Below are 17,512 nucleotides of genomic sequence, written 5' to 3'. Positions count from 1 at the left end.
TTCTTCAAATATATTTACATATATAACTACTATCCACATTTACACACACATACATCTCGTACCTCCAATTATCCTCATTGCATTTTGTAATATTATATTTATCTGGCGTACAATTATAATTTCCATTTATAATTCATATTTTTCATCTTTGGATTTCTATTTACTTGTTTAAAGGTTCAGTCTACCTCTGCCATTAGGATTCCATTTATACCATTATTCCTTAAATATTCTTTAAATATCCTCCATTCTTTCCATACTTCTTGAGTCATCTGTCTTCTTATTTTACCCGTTGTTTGGGCTAGTTGTAAGTATTCTATCATTAAATTTTGCCAATCCGCTATAGTTGGTGCAACATACATAGTACTCTTTCTGTTTTTTTAATCTCTTCTGGCAAAATACTTAACAGGAACATTTCTGGTCTTTTTTTGAATGTACATTTTATCAATTTTTTAAGTTCTTCATATATATCATTCCAATAATTACAGGTGTAATAATAAATAAAGAAAGTGGGTCGTACAAACATATGTGGTGGACATGTCCTGTTATATGTAACTTTATTTGGTTCTCTGATATATATTATCTTTAAACTTAGGCAACTAGGCTTTTCAGTGGATTGCCTCTTGTCATTTGAGGAATCACATATTTTTGCACTTATTAAGCAGAGGTTGCTAGATAATGAATTCCAAAAACTCCACCCTTCTCAGCCCTCAGTATGCTCTCCTGCCTCTCTGGGGCTGCCGCCACATCATGGACTGATGCCTAACTACTTCTATGATTTGGTTACACCATTATATGTTACAGTATTTAAATGCCTTTCCGTCTTCCGTGCTATTCGGAAGGCTCAAAGGCATCCCCTACCAGAACAGACTCTGCCCTTGTGGCCAGAAAGTGTCGGACTCTATGGACCACATGATACTGGATTGCCCTCTCTCTAACATTTTTGATTTTGGCCCATCAATATCCTTTATGTGGCTCAGGGCCCTCCCCAAGAAACAACTCGCGGTCCAGCTTCTGCTGAGGGATGACTCCCCTGAACTCACTAGAGTTATGGCTCATTATTTGAATAGGATCTATGAAATTAAAGCCAGTATATCTGGCCTATCTAACAATGACTGCTGAGGATTCCTTATTTTCTTCTCCTCTCCTTTTTGTCTTGTATGTTGTAGAGTTATTATATTTATAGATGGTCTGTATGTTTTTGTTTTTATTTTATATATACCAATAAAGGTGTTGATTGATTGATAATATGTTTAAGATAAAGCCAGAGGCATTTTTGTTAGGAATGGTAGGGGAAGGTATCGGAAAAAGTGATCAAAATTATTTCTATATGCAATGACCGGGGCGAGACTGTTGTTGGCGCAGGTTTGGAAGCAACAACAAATCCCAACAGTGGAGTAATGGCAACAAAAAATAATGGAGTATGTGGAAATAGCTGATTGGTGGGGGAAATCAGGCAACAGGGCAATGAAACATTTCAAAAAGCACGGGGAAAGTTTATGGATTATATAGGTTAATATGTGTTGAATACAGAATACCAACAGAAACGAGATAAACCTCATAACGTGGAACGAAATTTATTATATCAAAAGTTACAAAGAGAAGTTGTATCTGAAGAAGTGTGCATGCACACGAAAGCTCATACCAAGAACAAACTTAGTTGGTCTCTGAGGTGCTACTGGAAGATTTTTTATTACCGTATTTTACGCTCCATAAGACGCACTTTTTCCCTCCTAAAAAGGAAGGGAAAACCCCTGTGCGCCTTATGGAGCGAAGGCTTCGCTCCCACTGCCTCCCCTCATCCCCTGCCGCGTTCGGCGGGAGGTGGGGGGAGGCAGCGGCGATGTTGCTGGATCATGCCAGCACCTCCGTTCACCGAAAGAAGCTTCTTTCGGCGAGCGGAGCTGCAGGCACGATCCACCAACATCTCTGCCGCCTCCCCCCACCTCCCGCCGAATGCGACGGGGGATGGGGGGAGGCGGCGGGAAGCGAAGGGGATGTTGGTGGATCGTGCCTGCAGCTCCGTTGCAGGCATGATCCACCAACATCTCTGCCGCCTCCCCCCACCTCCCGCCGAACGCGACGGGGGATGGGGGGAGGCGGCGGGAAGCGAAGGGGATGTTGGTGGATCGTGCCAGCAGCTCCGTTCACGGAGCTGCAGGCACGATCCAGCAACATCTCCGCTGCCTCCCCAGCAGAGGGGTGGTGGAGGAAACAGCGGGGATGCTGCTGCTTTCTCCACCACCCTGCGCCCCGATGCCAAAAGCAGGCTTATCCCCTGTTGCTTTAAAGGGACATGGGGAGGAGGGGAGAAACCTTCTCCCCTCGTCCCCATGTCCCTTTAAGGAAGCGGGGATGAGCCGCAGTGAAGGGAGAAGGGGCTTCCCCTCCAGCGCCTCCCTCCCGGTTTTTTAGAGGAGGAAAACCAGGAAAATATTTTTTCCTGGTTTTTCCCCTTTAAAAAACAAGTGCGTCTTGTGGTCCGGAGCGCCTTATGGACCGAAAAATACGGTATTTTGTTATACCAATTGTATTTTTTGACTTGTCCTATAACATGTACATGTTCTAATGGAAGAATAAAATATGATTCAACTACTGAGTTTCCTCATACCAAACCTTAACATGAGAATTACTGGTGCCATCACCTTACTATATCATTTTCAATGCATTAAAATGAATATTATATTTTAAATGAAAATTCTCTAATATTCTCATTAATTGAGAACATTCTCAAGAATATTCTCCAAAAAATTATTCTCGAGACTTTAACATCACTAGACTTGGCTGCTCAACTTCCAGCTTGCCAAGAACAAGAGGAAATTTCTCGGTTCCAGGCTCTTGCCGGAGCCAAGCCAACTCCAAGTGTTAAAGGAAAGCTTCAGGGGTGCCTTTTGCCCACTGGAGGCCCCCCCCCCCCGGCTTTGCTGGCTGGGGTCAAGCTGGCATTTGTGCTTCAGGTCTCAGCTTCCCTCAAGCAGAAAGTCTCCTTCCGCCCCTGGCTTGGCTATCTGCTCTGGCAAGTGATGGCCCCACACTGGGCTCAGTTCTGGCAGCCCCCTCCGCCAGCCCCAGAGCTCTGCTCTAGTCTTGCCAGGACCTCGTCCCCTGGGCTCTGGAGCTGCTCCTTCCTGTCCTGGCCTGTACCAGCAGGGCCTGTTGCTACGTGCTGCAGCTGCTGTGGCTGATTCCCAGCACCACCGGGTGCTCCCTTGCGAAACTGGCTTGGCAGCTTCAGACACACCCAGCTGCATGGAAACAAAGAGAGAGGGAGGGTGGGGGGAGGCAGCCCTTGGCTCTGCCCAAGCACAGCCAGAGAGAGGATCGCTGGAAGCAAAAGGATGGCCTCCCCTCACACCTGCCTCTAGGGGTGCGGTTGGTTGGCCTCAGCAGGTGGGGGGGGGATCTCCAGCAAATGCCACTGCCCCACAGAACACAGGTGGGCACCTGGTGGCTGGAAACCTCCCAGCCCCACTCCCTCCCTGCCCCACTCCCAGGTAAGGGTGGTCCTGCTTGGGGCTCATGCTGGCCCTGAGCTCTTCATCTGAAGACGAGACAGAGGCCTGAAGGACATAAGAACATCAGACCCGTGGCCCATCTAGTCCACCATCCTGTTCTCACAGTGGCCAACCAGATGCCTATGAGAAGCCAGCCTTCTGCCCTTGGGCGAGGGACATGGTAGGCATTGGGTGGGGGGCTGCCTCACCATCTTTCCAGCAATACGCGTACCATGGCTGCCCCTGGGAGTGCGAAATGGCAGAGGGGGGATTCAGCTCCCTGCTCTTCCTCCAAGGCAGGAGGCCCGGGAAGCATGTCTGCCTTGCTCTGACCATGAGGCGTATGGAGCACACACCCCCCCCCACAAACACAGCCCTGCATTCCTCTGGGTGCTACTTCCTGTGCAGCGACATGCTCTCATACCCCTCTTAGAAATTCATCCAAAGGGGGCCAGAGCCCCACTTCCCACCAAGCAGGGCCACAGGACTGTTTCAGACCCTCTAACATGATGGTCTTGGGGAAGCAGCTGGTGGCCAGCCAGAGACACCCACCCACCCCAGTGGAACAAGCAGACCCCTCTCCGCCTTCCTCACACACGAAATGAGCTCACCCAGCACCTCTGAAGCCAATGGCATAAGCGGGTGTTTGCTTGGGTGCAGGCATAGAGAGAGAAGAATTATCCCAAGACCACGTTAACCAGAGTTTCCAGGCAGCCATGACACATACAACTTCTCCATTACTTTAGAGGCCTCCGCCTACATTCTGTGGATACATTTGAGGCTTCACATTTCGAAGGCTGATGCAGAATTTAGCACCTTAACCACCTCAGCTTTCGGTTGAACACAACAAATTGCTAGCCCCCAAGGAAACGTGGGCTCTTATGAACAGGGGTGCACACTTCCCTCTTGTTCTAGGGATGAAGGGGCAGTCTTGTTCACCCACCAGGCCATGCACTCCCAGGCTCCAACTCACACTGGCTCCTCCCACCCAAATGACTGAGAGCAGGATAAGAGCAGCCTCATGGTGGGTGGTGGGCAAGGAGAAGGGTGCCAGACCAAGATGGGAGCCCTTGGCAAGGGGCCTCTCCCATGGCTACAATTCCCTGTAACGGTAGGATGTCCCTCCTTTCAGCAGCTGTTACAACCAAGAACCCGGACAGCAAATAAATAAAGCCACAGAGGACCCTGAAGAGGAAACAGCGCTCACAAAAGTGGATTGCCCAGTGAACTCCACATCTTTCTCACAAACAGCAGATGAGGCAGCCAACCTGCCTTTGCCTTGGTTATTCAGACTGGGGGGGGGGGGGTTGAGGGGGAGGGGTGAGAAAAGCTCTGATAAGACAAGACAGATCGGCTCCTCTATGCCAATAAACAAATACAGCCATTTGGAGAGCTATAAGCGGGGGGGGGGGGGGGGGGCACTCCCTCATGTGCAACTGGAGGTAGGCTGCTAGCAGGACCAGAACGCAGCCCTGTTCTCCCTGCTTGTGATTCCCAACAACTGGCCTCCTCCTCTGTGAATTTGTGTCATCCTCTTGTAAAGCTATCCAAGTTGGTGGCCAAAGCTACACCTTGCAGGAACCAATTCAATACTGCGTTGCAAAAAGAACCTCCTTTCGTACGTCCTGAAATCTTCCAACATTTTGCTGCACTGGACAACTCCAAGCTCCAGTTTTAAAACAGATGAAGACCTCTCCCTATTCACTTCTCCTCAATGCACATAATTTCATACCCCTTGTTCAAGTCCATCAATACAGTACTCCCCTTTCGCTAGAAAGCCCCAAATATTGTAACCTTTCCTCCTAGGGGACTTGCTCCATCCCCCCCCCCACTCTTTTCTTCTCTTTTCTTTTTGAATAATTTTTATTAAGTTTTCAATTTTACATTTCAAAATAAACATTTTACAAACTTTAAAATATCCAAAGACTTCCCTTCTTCACCTTGCATGGTTCATTTTACATATCACATGTTCCTGCATATTTTACTATAACCATTGAAAGCCGTTTTCCACTTTTACATCAATCAAATATTATATATTATACACTGTCAATTTCTCTTGATGCTGCCTGTGTTTTCAGCTGTGTAGTTATTTTCCATATATTCAATAAATGTTTTCCACCCTTCTTTAAATATATGTCCTTCTGGCTCTCCTATTCTATGTGATAAATCTGCAAGTTCTGCTTATTCTATCATCTTAAACTGCCAGTCCTCTTTAGTTGGGACCTTGCTCACTTTCCATTTTTAGGCTAACAAAACATGGGCCGCAGTTGTTGAACACATAAATAACCTTTTCTGACACCTAGGAATTTCTGTCTGGATTATTCCCAGGAAAAAGGACTCAGGTTTTTTTGGGGGGGATGGGCGGAATAATCTTAAAGATTTTTTCTACTTATTATAAATAATTTCCCAATATACTTTTCCCTTTTTTACATGCCCACCACATATGAAAGTTTCCATCTCACCCCACTCTTTTCTGAACCTTTTCCAGTTCCACAATATCCAGTTCCACAAAATAGCCTTTTGACCACCTCACAAGACAATCCTAAAACGTTATTTTTTAAAAACTGAAATTGCAAACCAAGCATAAAACAAAATCACACAAGGCATGTATGAAATACTGGAGTGGAGCATAGACAAAAGGGTGGCCAAATAGGTATGTAATATGTATATTCTAGACTTTGGGAATACAGTGGTATCTCAGTTTAAGAACAGTCTGGTTTAAGAACGATTCAGTTTACAAACTCTGCAAAACCGGAAATAGTGTCCCGGTTTGTGAACTTTACCTTGGTCTAAGAACAGAATACGAATGATGGAAGGCACCAGCGGCAGGGAAGGCCTCATTAGGGAAAGCGTGCCTCGGTTTAAGAACGGTTTTGGTTTAAGAACAGACTTCCAGAACGGATTAAGATCGTAAACGGAGGTAGCACTGTACTAGAATTTATAACTGAAAAAGTTTAAAAGCCCATAGGGGGGCTCCGTTTTCTAATCCAACTATACAGTAGATGGCAACTGCTATGTTGGCTCCCAAAGAAAGGGCCACAAATGCAGTGGAGCAGAATGGTACCTTCCAACCAATCAGCTCAGGTTGGCTCCAAAGTGTGCAACTTGTGCATTTTGCAGCTCTCACCATTAGACAGAAAGCTGGTGTTAACTTCCGGCAATGGCTCCTCCTGTGTGAATCTCACCCTGCCCTTGATATTCTCTGTGGAAGTCCTGCTCCAAAATATATCTTGCAGGAGGGCTAATGGGAGGTTCTTGGTAGCAGCCCCAATGTTCAGTAGCAGCCCGTCTCTGCTCTCTCCTGGGAGGTCTATGATCAGAGCCTCAGCTGGTGACCTTGATAGCATGTTGCTCAGTTTGGCTTTTCTTATTGTTTTGTGATTGTGTATTGATCATTATACCCATTTCTTTCAATTCAAAAATTAAATTGTGGGAGGCAGAAATACACTCAGACACCACTAAGGTGTGCTCTGTTCATCTGGCTAGTGAATTCAAAGTTAGCCAGAGCAAAATGAAGGGGGTGGGGGGAGAGAAAGCAGGTGAGGAGGCTTCAAAGGTCCTGGCTGGGGGCAGCCTCTGCCCCCACTTCTTGCCTCCTCCATCTTGGGAGACAGACCCACCATTCTCCCACTTCTCTGGCTGGAAATTGAAGCCCAGATAAAGTGTGTGTGTGGGGGGGGGGGTGTTCAGAGAAGCACTGGCCTACAAATGTTTGGGGGGGGCTCGCAAGCAGAGGGGGGTCCGATGACCCCCAGGGCCAGCTTTGCTGATGCTCAGCCAGGCTCTGCTGGCTTGAGGCTGGACAGGCGGGGGGGGGGGGCGCTCCCAAGTGGGCCCACCTGCCCTTCTCCCGGACAGCTCCTGCCCTGGAAGAGCGGGAAGGAAGGAGGCAGGCAAGCAGCTCCTCCTCCTCGCGGCCCCGGGATCCATAGAATCGTGGAGTTGCAAGGGAGCCCGAGGGTCATCCAGCTGAACCCCCTGCCCTGCAGGAATCACAACTCCAGCATCTCGGATAGGTGGCCCTACAACTTCTACTTCCCGAAGTGCTGCTTGACCTGAAGTCGCCGGAGATTTCTCGGCGGAGAGAGGAGGGCGTTGCGCGGAGTCCCGGCCGGGAAAGCTTTGCGGCAACTCAAGGGGAAGGGCAGGCGGGGCGGCGGCGGCGAGCTTTTGCCGAGGCGCGGCCGCACCCAGCTCGGCGGGCCAAGCACCTGCCGGAGCCCGGCCCCGCACCCCGCTGCGCGCAGGGCTCCGCGGTCGCCGGTTCCCGGATGGGCGAGCGAGCGCTGGCCTGCCCCGGCACGCCGAACGGCGGAGCGGAGCCAGCGAGGACGCCGGCACGTGTCTGGGCAGGAGCCGGCACTCCCAGCCGGCGGCCGCTCCATCTCTCGCGCGGGCCGGGAGCCTGGCGCCCCTCCGGCCTCCAGGGACCCGTCGCGTTGCGCCCGGCCGGCCGGCGGAGGAGCCCCGGAAGACCCCGGGAGTCGCAGCCCCGCGGCAGGCAGACGCTGCTCGGCCCTGCCCAGCCCCCACCCGGGTACAGGCTCGTTCCCTCGGCCCGGGGGGCGGACGCCCCCACGCCGCGCCGACCTCCGCTACCTGCTTTGGCCCCTGGAGAGCACTGCCCGTCCGCCACGGGCCTCTGCCCGTCCCCCATGCCGCGCGGCTGTGGCCTCATTTCCCCGACGGGCCGCAGGGATCCCGGGGCCAGGCCTTTCCCGGCTGCCGGGGCGAGGGCGAGGGGCCGCTCAGGCCGCAGCCCCACAGGGCGAGCCCCCTCGCCGGCCCCGCCTACCAGCCGCCTGCTGGAGCGGCCAGGCGGCCGGCCAAGCGTCCGACGACCTCGGCGGGGGGCGCCCGCCTTACCTTGCCAGGTGAGCCAGGGCAGGCGCGGGTCCTCTTTCCGGGCGGCGGCTGCCTCTCCTGCCGCGACGCCTGATTCACCTTGGCGCAGGCGGCAGCGAAGCTCCACCCAGGGCAGCGCGGGGCGCGGAGCGAAGTTGACCAGCGAAGTCGGCCGGAGAGGGAGAGCGAGAGCGAGCGAGAGCGAGAGAGATAAGGCGCGCCTCCCGCGCTCGCTCGGCACATTCCTGATGCGCCGCCTCCGCCTCCCGCTTCTCCGCCCTCGCCTGGCCCGGCTTGCCCTGCCCTGCCCTGCCCTACCCGCGGGGGACGGGGCCTTCGTCGCGAGGCCCCTCCCGCCTCCAGGGACCCCGTTGCCCCGCGCCGACTCGTCAAGCCTTAATCCGGACCCTGCTCGAGGGGAAGGAAAGCGCCCGGCAGCCCCTGAAGGGGGAATCCCCTCGCGCGCTCCTTCAGACCTTAGGCTTTCCTACATGGAAAGTATTCCCACGTAGAAAAACGCGTGTAGGGCGTCTCAGGGCGAGATCACCCACGTCGTGGGGAGCCATCAATCATGAGGCTAGGCAAGACTGCTTTGCTCGGAGGAGGAGCGTTTGCGAGGCTACTAGTCCTGCATTGCAGAGGGTGGACTAGATGGCCCTTGGGATCCCTTCCAACTCTACAATTCCATAAGCGAGTGTTCGCGGCCCAGTTCAGGACGTGCCTACGTTGTCCCATTCGATGAATCCTTACAACACCCCTGTAAATGATACTTCTATTGTTCCCCGCGCAGAAACCTTTTCTATTTACAATATATTTTATTTATTAAAGATACATCATGAAGGCGCCAGGCGAGCCTTGCGGATTCTTGGCGAGGGGCTGGCTCAGCGGCACGTGGACAGAAGCAGCAGCTGGCGGGCAACGCCTTTCTGGGGACGGGGACGCCGTCGGAGCCGGTGCTCAGACGAGGGCTCCCCGGCCAAGCCGTGCCTCCCGGGGCAGGAGCCCGAGGGCTTCCGCCCAGCAGACGGGGCGCTTTCCTGGGCTGCCAGGTTTACCTGCTCGGGCGGCGGTGACTCACACACCTGGGCAGCTCCGCCCCCGCTGCTTCGGCGCCAGCGGGCGGAGCGAGCGCTCCTTCTCCGGCGCCGGGAGGCGCTCATCCGGCCTCGGCAGCAGGAGGCGCCCTTAGCCCAGCCGCGCAGCGTTGCGGGGTCTCCAGCGAGGCAGGCTCGGGCTGCTGCCGGGAAGGGGCCCGGGCGGGCGGGCGGGTGGCTGGGCCAGGCTCTCCAAGGCGCCGCGAAAAGGGCTCCGGAGCACGAGCGTGTTGCGCCGCCGCCGCCGCCGCCGCCTCCCCGCGAAACCCGCCGGGATCCACGTCCCGCCGCGCAGCCTCCAAGCTCGGAGGCGCCATCCGAGCTCCCTCCGCCCCCCTGGAGTGCGCCGAAGCAGCGAGGCGGGACGTTTCGTCCGCGAACATCGCCGCGTGACGAGAAACAGCGAGGCGGGCAAGCGTGGAGTCGCCAAGAAGGGTCCCCACTCCGCGCGCGTCTCCCGGAAGAGAAGGGGAGGGGCGTGGCCTCCCCGCCCTCCCGGCAAGCCGCACATGCGCGTTCCGCCCCTTCTGCCGTTGCCTGGCGACGCTGCCCGCGGCTAGAGGGAGGAGCGGGTGAGCGGCGGGGGAGGGGAGGCCTCGAGACCCTGGGAGGAACCCGGGGGCCGCTGGGGGAGGGGTCCGGCCCCCGGAGGAAAAGGCCACGGCGGAGCAGTATCGTTGTTGTTGTTTAGTCATTTAGTCGTGTCCGATTCTTCGTGACCCCATGGACCAGAGCACGCCAGGCACTCCTGTCTTCCACTGACTCCCTCAAGTTGGTAGCTTGCAGAACACTGTCCCACCATCTCGTCCTCTGTCGTCCCCTTCTCCTTGTGCCCTCCATCTTTCCCAACATCAGGGTCTTTTCCAGGGAGTCTTCTCTTCTCATGAGGTGGCCCAAAGTACTGGAGCCGTAGCTTCAGGATCTGTCCTTCCAGTGAGCACTCAGGGCTGATTTCCTTCAGAATGGATACGTTTGATCTTCTTGCAGCCCATGGGACTCTCAAGAGTCTCCTCCAGCACCATAATTCAAAAGCAGGGCCGTCTTAGCCATTGAGGCTAGTGGCGCAATGCGCCAGGGCGCCATGGCCTAGAGGGTGCCTCCGCCCTCCAGCCCCAGCAGCAGCAGCCTCCACCCCCCAGCCCCGCCGGCAGCGCCGCCCTCGCAGGGAGAGAAAAGGAGCTTGGAAAACCCGTCCTCTCTTCCCTTGGACTACCAGTACTTCAGGGACGCTCCGGTATGAGAAAGAGGGAGCCCTCCTCTCTCCTTCCAAGTCCAGAAGAGCCCCTCTTTCTTTCGGAGGCGCGCGCAAGGGCAGAGGCCAGCTCCCTCCCCCGCCTCCACCTCAGCTCCTCTGAGCTCCGCCCCGCTGCTGCCTTCACCCTGCCTGAATGCGCCCCTGCCGTGCCTCCACCTCCGGCTTCGCACTTTGCACCCGCTGCTGCTGCCTCCTCCTTCCCCGCCCCGACACTCCTTCCCCACCCAGTCACCCTGGAGCAGCAATTCCCGTTTCTCAGCCCCGGACCCACCATTCTCCGGGCAGCTCGGCCAATCCAGACCCAGCCGATAGCAGCGGCAGCGGCGCTGCTCTAGGGTGCTGCACTGCACGCAGGCTTCACTTGCACACTCTTGCGCATGGACCCAGGCTGCCGTGCCGGCGGGAGGCTCGCCAACGGCCTCCCCGCGTCTGCAGCCTGGCCCTGCCCGGCGTCCCCGCCTGCTGCACCATGCCCTCCGGCGGCCCTCTCGCTCCACTGGGCAGGGCTAGGCGCGGTGGGCAGCCGGAGGGATCTTCGCACCAGGGCGCCAGCTGGGCTTAAGACGGCCCTGTTCAAAAGCATCAATTCTTTGGTGATCAGCCTTCTTTATAGTCCACATCTCACTTCCATACATCACTACTGGGAAAACCATGGCTTTAACTATACAGACCTTTGTCAGCAAGGTGATGTCTCTGCTTTTTAAGATGCTGTCTAGGTTTGTCATTGCCTTTCTCCCAAGAAGCAGGTGTCTTTTAATTTCGTGACTGCTGTCACCATCTACAGTAATCATGGAACCCAAGAAAGTAAAATCTCTTACTGCCTCCATTTCTTCCCTTTCCATTTGCCAGGAGGTGATGGGACCAGTGGCCATGATCTTAGTTTTTTAAATGTTGAGCTTCAGACCATATTTTGCGCTCTCCTCTTTCACCCTCATTAAAAGGTTCTTTCATTCCTCCTCACTATCTGCCATCAAGGTTGTGTCATCAGCATATCTGAGGTTGTTGATATTTCTTCTGGCAATCTTAATTCTGGCTTGGGATTCATCCATTCCAGCCTTTCGCATGATGAATTCTGCATATAAGTTAAATAAGCAGGGAGACAATATACAGCCTTGTTGTACTCCTTTCCCAATTTTGAACCAATCAGTTGTTCCATACTCAGTTCTAACTCTAGCTTCTTGTCCCACATAGAGATTTCTCAGGAGACATATGAGGTGATCAGGCACTCTCATTTAAGTACAGTGGTGCCTCGCTAGACGAAAAACTCGCTAGACGAACGGCATTCATCTAGCGGAAGCTGCCCCACAAGACGAAAAAGTCAATGGGGCTGCTTCGCAAGACGAAAAATTTTCGTCTTTTTTTCCGTTTAGCGGAGCGTGGCTGTCATTGCCGCTTCGCTAGACGAAAAAACCGCAATACGAAAAAATTCGTAGAACGAATTATTTTCATCTTGCAGGGCACCACTGTACTTGCCATATTTTGCTGTGGCCTTGTTATTAGCAGTGCTTTCTAAGGCCCATTTGACTTCACATTCCAGGATGTCTGGCTCAAGGTCAGCAACCACACTACCTGGGGTGTATAAGACCTCCATATATTTCTGGTATAATTCCTCTGTGTATTCTTGCCACCTCTTCTTGATGTCTTCTGCTTCTGTTAGCTCCTTTCCACTTTTGTCCTTTATTATGGTAATCTTCGTACACAATGTTCATTTCTCCCATTTTCTTGAACAGAACTGTGGTTTTTCCCTTTCTATTGTTATCATCTATTTTTTGCATTGCTCGTTTAAGATGGCCCTCTTGTCTCTCCTTGCTATTTTTTTTGGAAATCTGCATTCAATTTCCTGTATCTTTCACTCTCTCTATTGCATTTTGCTTGCCTTCTCCCTCCCGCTATTTGTAAGCCCTCATTGGACAACCACTTTGCTTTCCTTTTCATTGTGATGGTTTTCGTTGCTGCCTCCTGTATAATGTTACGAGCCTCCATCCATAGTTCTTCAGACACTCTGTCCACCAGATCTAAATCCTTAAACCTGTTGATCACTTCCACTGTGTATTCATAAGGGATTTGATTTAGATTGTTAATAACTGGCCCAGTGGTTTTTCCTACTTTCTTCAATTTAAGCTGGAATTTTGCTATAAGAAGCTGATGATCTGAGCCATAGTCAGCTCAAGGTCTTGTTTTTGCTGACTGTATAAATCTTCTCCATCTTTGGCTGCAGAGAATATAATCAATCTGATTTCGATGCTGCCGATCTGGTGATGTCCATGTGTAGAGTCGTCTCTTGTGTTGTTGGAAAAGAGTGCTTGTGATGACCAGCTTGTTCTCTTGACAGAACTCTATTAGCCTTTGTCCTGCTTCGTTTTGAACTCCAAGGCTAAACTTGCCAGTTGTTCCTTTTATCTCTTCACTCCCTACTTTAGCATTCCAATCCCCTATAATGAGAAGAACATCCGTCTTTGGTGTCATTTCTATAAGGTGTTGTAAGTCTTCATCGAATTGGTCAATTTCAGTTTCTTCAGCACCGGTAGTTGGTGCATAAACTTGGATGACTGTGATGTTAAAAGGTCTGCCTTGGATTCGTATCGAGATCATTCTATCATTTGATATTCTTGTAAAGAAGCTGGTAAAATGTGGGCTAGACAAACTACCATTCAGTGGATTTGTAACTGGCTGACTGCCCGACCCCAAAGGGTGCTCATCAATGGCTCTTCTTCATCCTGGAGAGAAGTGACTAGTGGGGTGCCACAGGATTCTGTCTTGGGCCCAGTCTTATTCAACATCTTCATCAATGACTTGGATGATGGGCTTGAGGGCATCCTGATCAAGTTTGCAGATGACACCAAATTGGGAGGGGTGGCTAATACCCCAGAGGACAGGATCACACTTCAAAATGACCTTAACAGATTAGACAACTGGGCCAAAGCAAACAAGATGAATTTTAACAAGGAGAAATGTAAAGTACTACACTTGGGCAAAAAAAAATGAAAGGCACAAATACAGGATGGGTGACACCTGGCTTGAGAGCAGTACAACTGGCTTGAGAGTGATATGATAGCCATGCTCAAATATATAAAAGGATGTCATATAGAGGAGGGTGAAAGGTTGTTTTCTGCTGCTCCAGAGAAGTGGACACGGAGCAATGGATTCAAACTACAAGAAGATTCCACCTAAACATTAGGAAGAACTTCCTGACAGTAAGAGCTTCTGGAGCAGCAGAAAACAACCTTTCTCCCTCCTCTATATGACATCCTTTTATATATTTGAACATGGCTATCATCTCACCCCTTAACCTTCTCTTCCCCAGGCTAAACATACCCAGCTCCCTAAGCTGTTCCTCATAAGGCATTGTTTCCAGGCCTTTGACCATTTTGGTTGCCCTCCTCTGGACACGTTCCAGCTTGTCAGTATCCTTCTTGAACTGTGGTGCCCAGAACTGGACACAGTATTCCAGGTGAGGTCTGACCAGAGCGGAATACAGTGATACTATTACTTCCCTTGATCTCGATGCTATACTCCTATTGATGCAGCCCAGAATTGCATTGGCTTTTTTAGCTGCTGCATCACACTGTTGACTCATGCCAAGTTTGTGGTCTACCAAGACTCCTAGATCCTTTTCACATGTACTGCTCTTAAGCCAGGTGTCACCCATCCTGTATTTGTGCCTTTCATATTTTTTGCCCAGGTGTAGTACTTTACATTTATCCCTGTTAAAATTCATCTTGTTTGCTTTGGCCCAGTTCTCTAATCTGTTAAGGTCATTTTGAAGTGTGATCCTGTCCTCTGGTGTATTAGCCACCCCTCCCAATTTGGTGTCAGGATGCCCTCAAGCCCATCATCCAAGTCATTGATAAAGATGCTGAATAACACTGGGCCCAAGACAGAACCCTGTGGCACCCCAGTAGTCACTTCTCTCCAAGATGAAGAGGAGCCATTAATGAGCACCCTTTGGGTTCGGTCAGTCAGCCAGTTACAAATCTGAATGGTAGCATTGTCTAGCCCGCATTTTACCAGCTTGTTTACAAGAATATCATGGGGCACCTTGTTAAAGGCCTTGCTGAAATCAAGATAGGCAACATCCACAGCGTTCCCTTCATCAACCAGGCTTGTAATTCTGTCAAAAAATGGGATCAGATTGGTCTGACATGACTTATTTTTCAGAAACCCATGCTGACTTTTAGTGATCACAGTGTTCCTTTCTAGGTGCTCACAGACCGTTTGCTTAATGATCTGCTCTAGAATTTTTCCTGGTATTGATGTCAGGCTGACTGGGCGGTAATTGTTTGGGTCTTCTCTTTCCCCCTTTTTGAAAATAGGGACAACATTTGCCCTCCTCCAGTCTGCCGGAACTTCGCCTGTTCTCCAGGAATTCTCAAAGATTACTGCCAGTGGTTCTGAAATCACCTCTGTCAGTTCTTTTAATACTCTTTGATGTAGTTCATCTGGCCCTGGAGACTTGAATACATCTAAACTAGCCAAGTATTCTTGTATTACCTCCTTACTTATTCTGGGCTGTGTTTCCCCCTGCTGAATCATCTGCTCCATATTCTTCAGGTTGCGCATTGTTTTCTTTTTTGGAGAAGACTGAGGCAAAGAAGGCATTGAGGAGTTCTGCCCTTTCTCTGCCCCCTGTTCGCATTTCACCATCTTCTCTAAGTGACCCCACTGTTTCATTGTTCTTCCTTTTGCTACGGACATACCCATAAAAGCCCTTTTTATTGCTTCTAACCTCTCTAGCAAGCCTGAGTTCATTCTGTGCTTTAGCTTTTCTGACTTTGTCTCTACGTCTCTACATGTGCTGGGTATTTGTTTGAATTCCTCTCTGGTGATTTCCCCATTTTCCCATTTTTTGTACATATCCCTTTTAAATCTTAAATCAGTTAAAAGTTCTTTAGATAGCCACCCTGGCTTCTTTAGGCACCTTCCATGTTTTTGTCTCATTGGTACTGCTTGAAGTTGTGCTTTTAATATCTCCCTTTTAACAAACTCCCATCCATCATGAACTCCCTTCCCTTTTAGTATTACTGACCATGGGATCACACCCAGCATTTCCCTAAATTTTCTGAAGTCGGCTTTCTTAAAGTCTAGAATTTGAGTCTTAGTATGCTTGGTTGCTCCTTTCCGCTGTATAATAAACTCCAGTAGAGCATGATCACTCCCACCTAATGATCCTGCCACTTCTACCCCACTAACCAGGTCATCACTATTGGTTAGGACCAGATCTAAAGTGGCTGATCCTCTTGTTGCTTCTCCCACTTTCTGGACAATGAAATTGTCTGCAAGGCCAGTGAGGAATCTGTTCGACCTTGTGCTCTTGGCTGAGTTTGACATCCAACAAATATCAGGATACTTGAAATCCCCCATTACTACTATCTCACTTCCTTTTGAATGCTTGGTCATCTGTTCCAGGAAAGCATCATCTGTGTCCTCAGTTTGGCTTGGGGGTGTATAGTAAACTCCCACAATGAGATCACTGTTATTTTTCTCTCCCTTAATTTTGACCCAGATACTCTCAGTTTGGCTTTGAAGTTTTAAATCCTGGATCTCTTCACAGGTAAACACATCCCTGACATATAACGCCACTCCTCCTCCTTTCCTGTTTGGTCTATTTCTCTGAAATAGATTGTATCCCTCTATTACTACATTCCAATCATGAGACTCATCCCACCAGGTTTCAGTGATGCCTATTATGTCGTATTTAGTTTGGTGTACCAAGAGCTCAAGTTCATCTTGTTTATTTCCCATGCTCTGTGCATTAGTATACAGACATTGAAGACAACTGATCATTCCCCCTAGTCTCTTATTTAAGGATTTTTTCTTCCCACCACTAGGTCTGCGTGCTGTTTGCTCCATTTGGTCCTTGACATTTGGATGATCATCTTCAGCACTTGATAGACTCCTACCTTCAGGACCACTGTCTCCCTCCCCCACATAAGTCAGTTTAAAGCCCTCCTGATGAGGTTTTTGAGATTGTTGGCGAAAACATTCCTCCCAACCTTTGTGAGGTGCAGCCCATCACTTGCCAGAAGTCCATCTTCAAGAAACCTCAGACCATGATCTAAGAATCCAATCCGTTCCTGCTGGCACCATTTGTGAAGCCAGATGTTCACTTCCCCTATTTTTCTCTCTCTCCCTGGGCCACACCGTTCAACTGGGAGGACAGATGAGATGACAATTTGTGCATTTAATTGCTTCAACTTCCTGCCCAGAGCCTCATAATCACTTTTGATCTTCTGGAGGCTATGGCTTGCAGTGTCATTGGTTCCCACAGGACCAAAAGGAAGGGTTATTTGTCAGTGGGTTTTATGATTCCTTGCAGCCGCTCTGTTACATCTTGAATCTTGGCCCCGGGGAGATGGCACACCTCTCGAGACGTCTTGTCCCTACTGAGGGGTACAGATCACTGCTTCTGTACCCCTCAGTAGGGAATCCCCTATCACCACTACACGCCTCCTCTTAGGCTTGGTTGGGATTCTTCCATGTGCTGTCCCTTCCAAGGTCACTTGCACATTCCCAGAGGACTGACTGTGGTGCTCGTCTTCATATTCCTCATCAACTGTGATGAGGGAGAGATCTTCAAATGGAGTTTGTTCTTCCATGTTAAGGGAGAGCACTTCAAATCGATTGTGTAGTTCTAAACACTCAGAGCGATCCCTGGGCTTTCTACTTCTATGAGTCACGTTCCTCCATACATTTGGCTCCTGTGTTGGGGAACTGTCCTCCTCAGGGATGTGCCCTGACTCCCCCTTGGTGCAGACAGTGTGATCTGCTGCATCCATGAAAAGCTCCAGTTCCTTAATTTTCTGAAGCGTAGATATATGGGCCTCAAG

The 17,512-nt window shown here is 50.7% G+C and overlaps 1 protein-coding gene across 1 annotated transcript in view; it reads right to left on the bottom strand.

Moving 5' to 3' along the window:
• Positions 1-8,437, bottom strand: part of FAM83H (family with sequence similarity 83 member H) — a 32,769-nt gene extending 24,332 nt beyond the window's left edge. Inside the window, exon 1 of the mRNA XM_033156083.1 lies at positions 8,358-8,437. The gene's annotated coding sequence lies outside the window, so the exon portion shown is untranslated. The remainder of the gene's footprint in view (positions 1-8,357) is intronic.
• Positions 8,438-17,512: the final 9,075 nt, after the last annotated feature.

This window comes from Lacerta agilis, chromosome 7, assembly GCF_009819535.1.
Source record: "Lacerta agilis isolate rLacAgi1 chromosome 7, rLacAgi1.pri, whole genome shotgun sequence".
NCBI classification, from domain to species: Eukaryota; Metazoa; Chordata; class Lepidosauria; order Squamata; family Lacertidae; genus Lacerta; species Lacerta agilis.
Note: the sequence above shows the minus strand (reverse complement) of the source record. Positions and strands in the feature narration are given on the sequence as shown.